The sequence below is a fragment of the Zosterops lateralis genome (assembly GCF_965231275.1).
Source record: "Zosterops lateralis genome assembly, chromosome: 11".
NCBI classification, from domain to species: Eukaryota; Metazoa; Chordata; class Aves; order Passeriformes; family Zosteropidae; genus Zosterops; species Zosterops lateralis.
Genome location: NC_139771.1, coordinates 8,047,128 through 8,054,927, shown reverse-complemented (window position 1 = coordinate 8,054,927; position 7,800 = coordinate 8,047,128). Strand labels below are relative to the sequence as shown.

Sequence of the window (7,800 nt, the reverse complement as noted above, 5' to 3'; positions counted from 1 at the left end):
ATAAATAAATAAATAAAAAACTACTGCAAATCCTGAGCCCCTCATAAAGCACCCAGTAAATGTGGCCTCTCCAAGGTGAGAGATTGGCAGAGCCAAGCCTCAGCCCTTTCTGGGCAGCTGGCTGCTCTTTTCCCCAGTTTGTCAATCCCAGAAAAGGTCTTTTAAAAAGCTGTGACCCAGGATAAACTTGTAATTAGAAATGCTGTCTGTTTATGAAGTGTTATTTGATATTCCTGAGACACAGACCCAGCATAACCTCTTTTTTAAACAGATATCAATTTTGTCACTGACTCGAACATTGGCCTAGTGATAGAATTTGTGTCTCACAGGTCATTTCATATCAGGGTCCATCAGTAGGAGCAAAAACCTCTCCAGATTCTTCAAGACAGTTGTAAAGAGAATTTTTCTAGTATGTTCATTAAATGATTGAAGCAATCCAAGTCGGAAATAATATGATACCACATAGAGCATAATTACATAGAGAGCAGATAAAAAATTTAATGCAAAACCAGCATCACTATGGCAGCCCAAACCAGCACAGCAGTTTGTTAGAGCGCACTGTGTACATGTGCACCAGTCTAACCTGCAAATCTTTGGAGACAAAAAGGCACCGGATGGTATTTCATCACTACCTTTGGGCAATATTCCATGTTCCTGTCAAGTTTGACATCAGATATATTGTACCTAAGGAACAAGAAAGATGTAAGAGAAAAAATCCTGATTAAAAGAAGAGTTATGTACTTTCTTTTGAGTTAGTAGTTCAGGAAATGCCTTCAGGAGCTCAACTTCAGTTCTGTGATACAACACTGGAAGTTCATTCAGCCAACACTCCATGGAGCCCCAAGTGGTGTCAGAGATCCCAAGACAGCATTTACCAGGCAAGAGTGAATTTGGCCTTTCTGTTTTAGTCTTTTTCCTCTTTTCCTTTTTGTTTTTCCCCTCATAGCCATGGGTTGTTTTGTGGATGGTATTCGATCCTTTTCTTTCTCACCCACCTCCAGCATTGCAATGCAGTGCCAGGGAGTGCTGTGTCACACCAGATCAGGGCTCTCATTCCCCTGCACCTTTGAAGTGGTTGTGATGCTGCAGCTCTCCCCAGAACAAAGGCATTCTCATCCCCTGACACACTGCACTGCCGAGGAATTTCGTCTCCCAGACAGACTGCAAAGGGAAGGATCACCACAGACTATGTGCAATTTATGGTTTCATTAATTTCTGCCACTAACCACACTAAGGGGCATTTATCAGCAAGGAATGCATCATCAATTAGTCACAGGAATAAAAACCAGGGAGTAGACTCTTGAAATGAAAAGGGGATTATTCCTGCTTAAACATCAAAATGATGCTGGCTCCTCTTTGGATGATTAGGTGGAGAATTTATAGGCAATAACGTTAAATGCTCAGAGGTTTCCCATTTGATTGTGGGAAGAATGGTAGTGGGTGCTTTGGTGGGTACTATGAGACTGCTGCCAGGGTGAGACATTCTCCCAAGATTTAAGCAATGAGCATGAACTGCATTCAACTCCCACTGCCAAACAGTCATTAATTGGTACAGTTATTAGGGGACATTTCAGTGTAAAAGGATGCTGAAGTCCAGCTCTGGGGCAGGCAGGGACAGCAGCACCAGCCCTCCTGCATTTCCTAAGGGGCCCAGTCTCCACCATCTCCCCTCAGAAAAGGCTGTGCTTGGGTTCTGCTGCCCTGCAGGCACTTCAGCCCCACAGAGCCAAGGGCTCATTTCAGACCCCTCAGGCCATGCACAGCCCGATGTCCTTCCCCTGTCACAACCCCTCTGTGTCCCAGCAGAGCTGGGATCCACACACACACACACACCCCTGCTCATCCCAAAGGTTCTGGTGATTTCTGCAAATTACACCCAGGGCAAGGTGGTTCCAGGTTAAAAGATTATAGCTATAAAAATGTTGATATGAGAGAAATATTTGCTGTGGATTTCTAAAGTATTACAGAGTCTTTCCCTGAACTATGGTTTATATTGTTTTCCTAATGGAATGCAGCTGGCTTAATGAATAGAAATAGTCAAGAAAAATGTATTCAGTGACTGATGGGAGGGAAGCATCCCAAATAATTTATTTATATTCTACGACACTGATCTGCTAATGAAGGCATTTATTAATAAGAAATATGCTCAACAGTGATAGTGAAAATCAACCAAACACATTATTAGCAATTATTTTTCCACCATTTCTAATTGAGTGGTAAAATGTCCTTTAGCTGGAGTTTCTCTAGAAAGTGCACAGTCAATTATTCAGGTAACAGCACCAGAAATAGTTCACATATCAGAGGCAAAGGATGCATAAAACAATACCAATTAAACCCATTCTGGCTAAAAATTGCAATATTTGCCTTGGGATTTTTGCTACTTTCTAGTTATTTTGCATTATTAATTTGGAGTAATGCTTACACAGAATACCAACAGGAATTTGACAGGAAATTAATGTAGATACTCCCCCCAGAGATCTTAGATGTTGCTAAGCCCATTCTTCCTTACCCAGAGTTAATGAATAATCATCTCCTTGGCAATGGTTCCTGGAGTAGAGACTTGTACTTTGGTTCCTGGTAAACACAGAAAAATGAAAAGTGTCAGATAACGTCGGCATCGGGGGGGATTTATCTAAAGTAACTGGGTGAGTAAATACCCTCCGTGCACTGAGTCACCGTCTGATCTGCTCCCACCATTGCTCCCGCTAGCTTCACACTGGGGAAAGTTTTCTCTGCAAAGAATGTTTATCCCTTTTCAGTCTAAAGATCCTTTGATGTCTCTTTCACATGCAAAAGCAGCACTCCTTCCTTTCTCAGTCCTACAACCAACTCCTAAATCCAGGGATTTCCTTTATTTTTCCTTCTCAAGCTGCAGGACAACTTCTTTCATAGGCGCTTTTCTGGTATTTCATCATGCACTTTATTGGCACCAAGGTGAGGGCTGGAAGTCGTTTTCCTGCTGCTTTTGTGCTCGGGAGCAGCTGACCTCTGGGGCAAGCTCACGGGGAGATCTCCTGGAATAACCTGAAACCCTGAGCTGGAGCTTAACGTCCTTCAGGAAATAGGTTCCACTGAATTTGAACGTTCTGGTGAACGGGGGCTGCTGCTGCTGCTGCTTTGGAGCCAGCTCAGCTCTGCCCTCCTGGATACAACATCCCCAGCCCTGGGGCTTCCCTGCCAGGCTGGAGCTGGTCACACTTGGTCATGGGAGCTGTGCATGGCTCCTGGCAGGACTGGGAATCCAGGAGGGAACTGGGACTGCAGTGGGAATCACAGAAGCAGGGGAATCATCAGAGCACTGGGAATCACAGATGGGTTTGGCTTGGAAGTGACCTTACAGACCATGCCCAGGGGACAGCAGGTGAAGGAAGGGCAAAGGCAGCAGTGGGCAGTGAATGCTCTTGCCCAAGCACACCCTGCCTTTGTGGAGGATGGGCAAAAAAAAAAAAAAGGTGTTTTCAAGTTCAGCCATTCCCAAACACAGCTGTGTGTGAAGCCAGCCCTCTCATCAGTAACAGCAAGGGCAAAAGAAATCAATCCCTCCAGCCCACTGGGGACACTGTGGGCACTGCCCTGTATATGATAAGCTCTTATTGACATCATTAAGTCCAGGTTTCTGTTTGGAGAGTTTGGGCTCCTCTTCAAATAAGAACCCAAATCAAACAAAAAGGTAAATGTGCAAAGGGATCTGGCTTATCCCAAGCTCTCTGGTGAGCACTGAAGTCCTCAAAACATTTCAGAGGGCAGCTCTCCTCTGCCATGCACACAGGGGATCATCATCTCTGCAATAACTTCAGGTAGCACTCTAAATTTCTGCAATGTTTCTACTGCTTCTCAGACTCCCTTGCAAATACCAGCAGGTTCAGAGCCCAAATGGTGCATTTTGCAAGGACTGCAAGATGAAGCTGGCAGAGCTTTCCAAGATGCACAGACACAAATCCAAATTCAAATGAGTCCCTTGAGGTTGTTCCCAGTTCCCACGTGTGACTGAGGGCATGGCCTAATGAGAGCCTATCCATTCTCCCTGCAAGAACACTGATCACTGAAAAACCCCAGGTTTTTGAAATAATTTGGGGTGAATTTGGTCATGAAGCCATTCCACCAAAGGTGGGGCTTTCCAAGTGACACCAGCACACCTTTCAGGGTTGGCAGGTGCCTTCCTGTGCAGAGAACTGTCTCCCAACCTGCTGGACCCAAATCAGAAGCCTCAGAGTACTCAGAAAGTCCTCACAAGTAGCATCTGTCAGTGGGGATGTGGATCATTCCTTGTTGGGGAAGATGAATCAGGGAAACCCTATAAATATAATTGCTTAGCAAAAGATTCTGAAAATATGAAACCTAGAATCGAAATAGAAATGGAAGCTTACTTTGAGTTGTAGGATACTGAGTCTTAGTTACTATATAGCCTAAAGACAATAGCCTGGCCAGCTGAAGGAGAATCCCTTTTGATTGAACAATACCTTTCTGCTGACTAAGGGATCCAAAGGTCAATGTAGCAAAACAGAAAAGTCTAAAGAGTAGTTTTTAGAGTTTAAAATAAAACACAGTATGGTAATGTAGTAGTTCTTATAGGCTGTATGTAAATTCTATAGAATTTTGTGTCTTGTATTGGTTGGTCACTGTAAATTAGAATATTCATCACAAAAGGAGATATAATGTATTGTAATAAAGACCTCATGCTCTCACTCTCTTGCTCTTGGCTTGCTCTCTTCCCCCTACTCTTAGCTCTCTCTTCCCTCTGCCACCTCTCTCTCTGGCTCTCTTAGCCTCTCTTCCCCCTACTCTCTTAGCTCTCTCTTCCCTTTACTCTCTGGCTCTCTCTCACTCTCTTATCCCTGCTCTCTTAACTCTGCTCTCTTCCCCCTGCACTCTGACCCTGCCACCTTGCTCTCTTGCTCCCCTCTTCTCAGCTCTTACCCTCTTGCTCTTTCTCCCTCTCTCTCTCTGGGACTTCCCTTCAGCCGAGGCTGGTGGCTGAAGGCAAGGCCCTTTCTACCCATGACCCTTGCAATAAAACCATGTATTCTAGAATATCTCAGGTCAGCAGAGTTCCTTGTCCCTGTCCGTGGATGCTCCTACAATTCCTCTTTGGTTCAGGTGCAAACAGGGCATTTTGAGTAACATTTGCACCCTGTACTGGCTCCCTCAGGCCTTACACAGGCCAAGTCAGCAAAGGAAGACTTGGAAAAAAGCATTAATTCCATAAAAGTGGTGTGGGGAAAGCAGGAGTTAGCAAAGCACTGGCGAAAGCCAGAGTGTATATGATGTAAAATTATTGTTTAATTGATATACTGCAAGATATTGTTCTAATGGCAGGAGGAAAAAGAATTAATGATCAGTTAACTCATTATTAATGTTCATTTTCTTTTCCAGTATTGCCAGTGGGTTAATTATTAAGCATGACAGTTGGGCTTTAATATATCAGATATAGATTCCAGTCACAGCAGTCTAGTTTAATAATTGGGTTTCTTTCTCCTTCATTTTGACTAATAGCATACTTATAGCAATTATTAAAATTCATCATAGCACAAAAATAAACCATTTGAAATTTCACCAAAAATGGCAGCACAGCAGAGCTCTGCTTAGCATTTAGCAGAGAACTCAAAACAGCTTCTTGGAAAACATGGAACAGCTTCTCTGATAACTTTTCAACAGTCACAATGTGAACGTGGACACTCAGTGGAAGCCAAGAGAGCTCCAGGTGAGCCAAGGCAGTGTTGAATAGGCTGCTGTCACTAAAAAAGTGCAGACTTCACAGGAAATTCCCTCTGAAAATGCAAATTCATATGTGGTTCTTTAGCTACAGGTAGTTCAGCCAAGCCATGGCAGGTTCCCAGCATTGGCAGAAAGTTGTTTTAATACTGCATCATCAAACTGTTCTGGAGACTTCACAGCCTGCCTTGGAATGGCAGTAGGTGCCAAATGGACACAGCTTCTGCTGTGAGGAACTTAAAATCCTCCTTGCTCATCTCACACAGTCTATAAAGACAAAGTCTAACTTCCAGCATGAGCACAGCTCTGCAGAAGCACATTGAGCCCCAAACCTACAGGCATCAAGGCAGCCAGCAGAAATCCTGCACATTCCCACCATGCCAGAGAAAAATGGGACTTATTCCAGGACTGACAATTAAGCAAGATTCTGAGGGGAGAGAGAATTAATTATAAAAATATAGAATGAAAATAGAAAACTTGAGAAAGGCCTGGTGTTTATAGTTGCTGGAGAAAGGACAGCAGGACTGTGAGCTCACCATCTCCCCCTGCAAGTGCACACGGCGATGGAGCAGCTCCGTTTGTGCTGCAGGCAGTGAAACCACTGGAGACTTGGAATCTGTTCACAAGTGAAAATAAAGATAGAATAATCACAGAATCACAGACTGGTTTGGTGGGGAGGGAGCTCAGAGCCCACCCAGTGCCACTCCTGCCATGGCAGGGACACCTCCCACTGTCCCAGGCTGCTCCAAGCCCCAATGTCCAACCTGGCCTGGGACACTGCCAGGGATCCAGGGGCAGCCAGAGCTTCTCTGGGCACCCTGTGCCAGGGCCTGCCCACCCTCACAGGGAGGAGTTTCTTCTCAACATCTGCCTAAGTACCTGTTTACACAGACACCAGGACCTGCTTCACCCTGCAGCAGGCTGCAGTAACTGTCTGCTGAAACATGACCCACAGAATCCACCACAGGCTCCTCCTGCACACATTGCCTGCACTCCTTTCAGGAGACAGCTCTCCAAACCTGTCCCACAAAGCTCCTGCTGCCCAGGAGGAGCTGGGAAAGGGCCCTGCCCTGGCTGCAGCCTTGGCAAGAGCTCAGCAAGGGCTGAGCAGTGTCAGCACAGCCCAAGAGAAGGAACAGGGAGAGAATTTCTATTTGCCCTTTGAAGCTGAGAAGGGACCGGTTTGTGTCTGGACAGCACTTCCTTCACACCTCTCTCACATTATCTAAAAGAAGGAGACTTAGCAATTAAGCAACCCTCAGATTAATAATTGTGAAAAACTAATGACTGGAAAAATACCAAAGGCTTCCCTCACAGGCTCGTGGGGTGATGAGCTGTTTTGGAACTGCAGACAAACCAGGCCACAACCAACCTCACCCTCTGGCCACCATTTAGGAGCCAGGAGGAAATGGCTGGAAGCAAGGAAACACCAGTTTACTGGAAGTTTTGCTCTGAAACTCCTTTGGCACAGGAGCCCCGGGCTGTCCTGCATGATGCTTTATCATTCCACATGCTGTGCTCAGCTGCTGAACAGCCCATCCATCGTTCAGCTGAGCAGCCTGAGCCTGGGAGCACCAGAGAATATTGTCAGAGACCTGGGAATTCTGCTCTAATTGTTGGTTTGCAGAGTTGTCTGGATGAACGATCATCTGGGAAAAGAAACATGATGTATGCATAATTAATCCACTTAGGATTTGTTGTAAATTAATCACATTGAATATTAAAACTATTTCCTATTCTCATGTTAAACAAAATAATTCCTCAGTATTTTCATCTGATCTTACTAGAAATGATGAAGCTGGACTTTGCTATCCACCTCTCCTATTCTTACCTCTTGCACTGCTAGGAAAGTTGCTAAACAGATGCATTGCCAGCTCCCTGCAGCAGAGGGCTGATCTTCTGGGCTCTCTGACACACAGATGAGGGAGTCAAATCACCAGAGGTCTTTGGAGGCTAAAATCCTGTGTCTCTGGGGTGTTCACAGCAGCTGGTGCCAGGTAAGAGGTGAGCAGCTGCACAGATGACCCGAGGTCCTTGCACAGCTTTAAATCCCACAGATTTTGTTCATGTGTCAAATCTAGGCTCTGT

General features: G+C 45.1%; 2 long non-coding RNA genes across 4 annotated transcripts; one reads left to right on the top strand and one right to left on the bottom strand.

Moving 5' to 3' along the window:
- Positions 1-493: 493 nt before the first annotated feature.
- LOC310913876 lies at positions 494-7,527 on the bottom strand. Of its 3 annotated transcripts, none has more exons than XR_014590915.1 (4): positions 6,592-7,527; positions 6,249-6,328; positions 2,510-2,574; positions 494-684 (listed from the first exon to the last, which is right to left on the bottom strand). It is a non-coding gene; the product is annotated as an uncharacterized lncRNA (long non-coding RNA). The 3 variants fall into 3 exon arrangements; XR_014590916.1 differs by having other exon boundaries at positions 6,623-7,527; XR_014590917.1 differs by lacking the exons at positions 6,249-6,328; positions 6,592-7,527 and adding an exon at positions 2,658-3,003.
- Positions 2,566-6,625, top strand: LOC310913877. The gene is made up of 3 exons (XR_014590918.1): positions 2,566-2,645; positions 5,567-5,701; positions 5,801-6,625. It is a non-coding gene; the product is annotated as an uncharacterized lncRNA (long non-coding RNA).
- Positions 7,528-7,800: the final 273 nt, after the last annotated feature.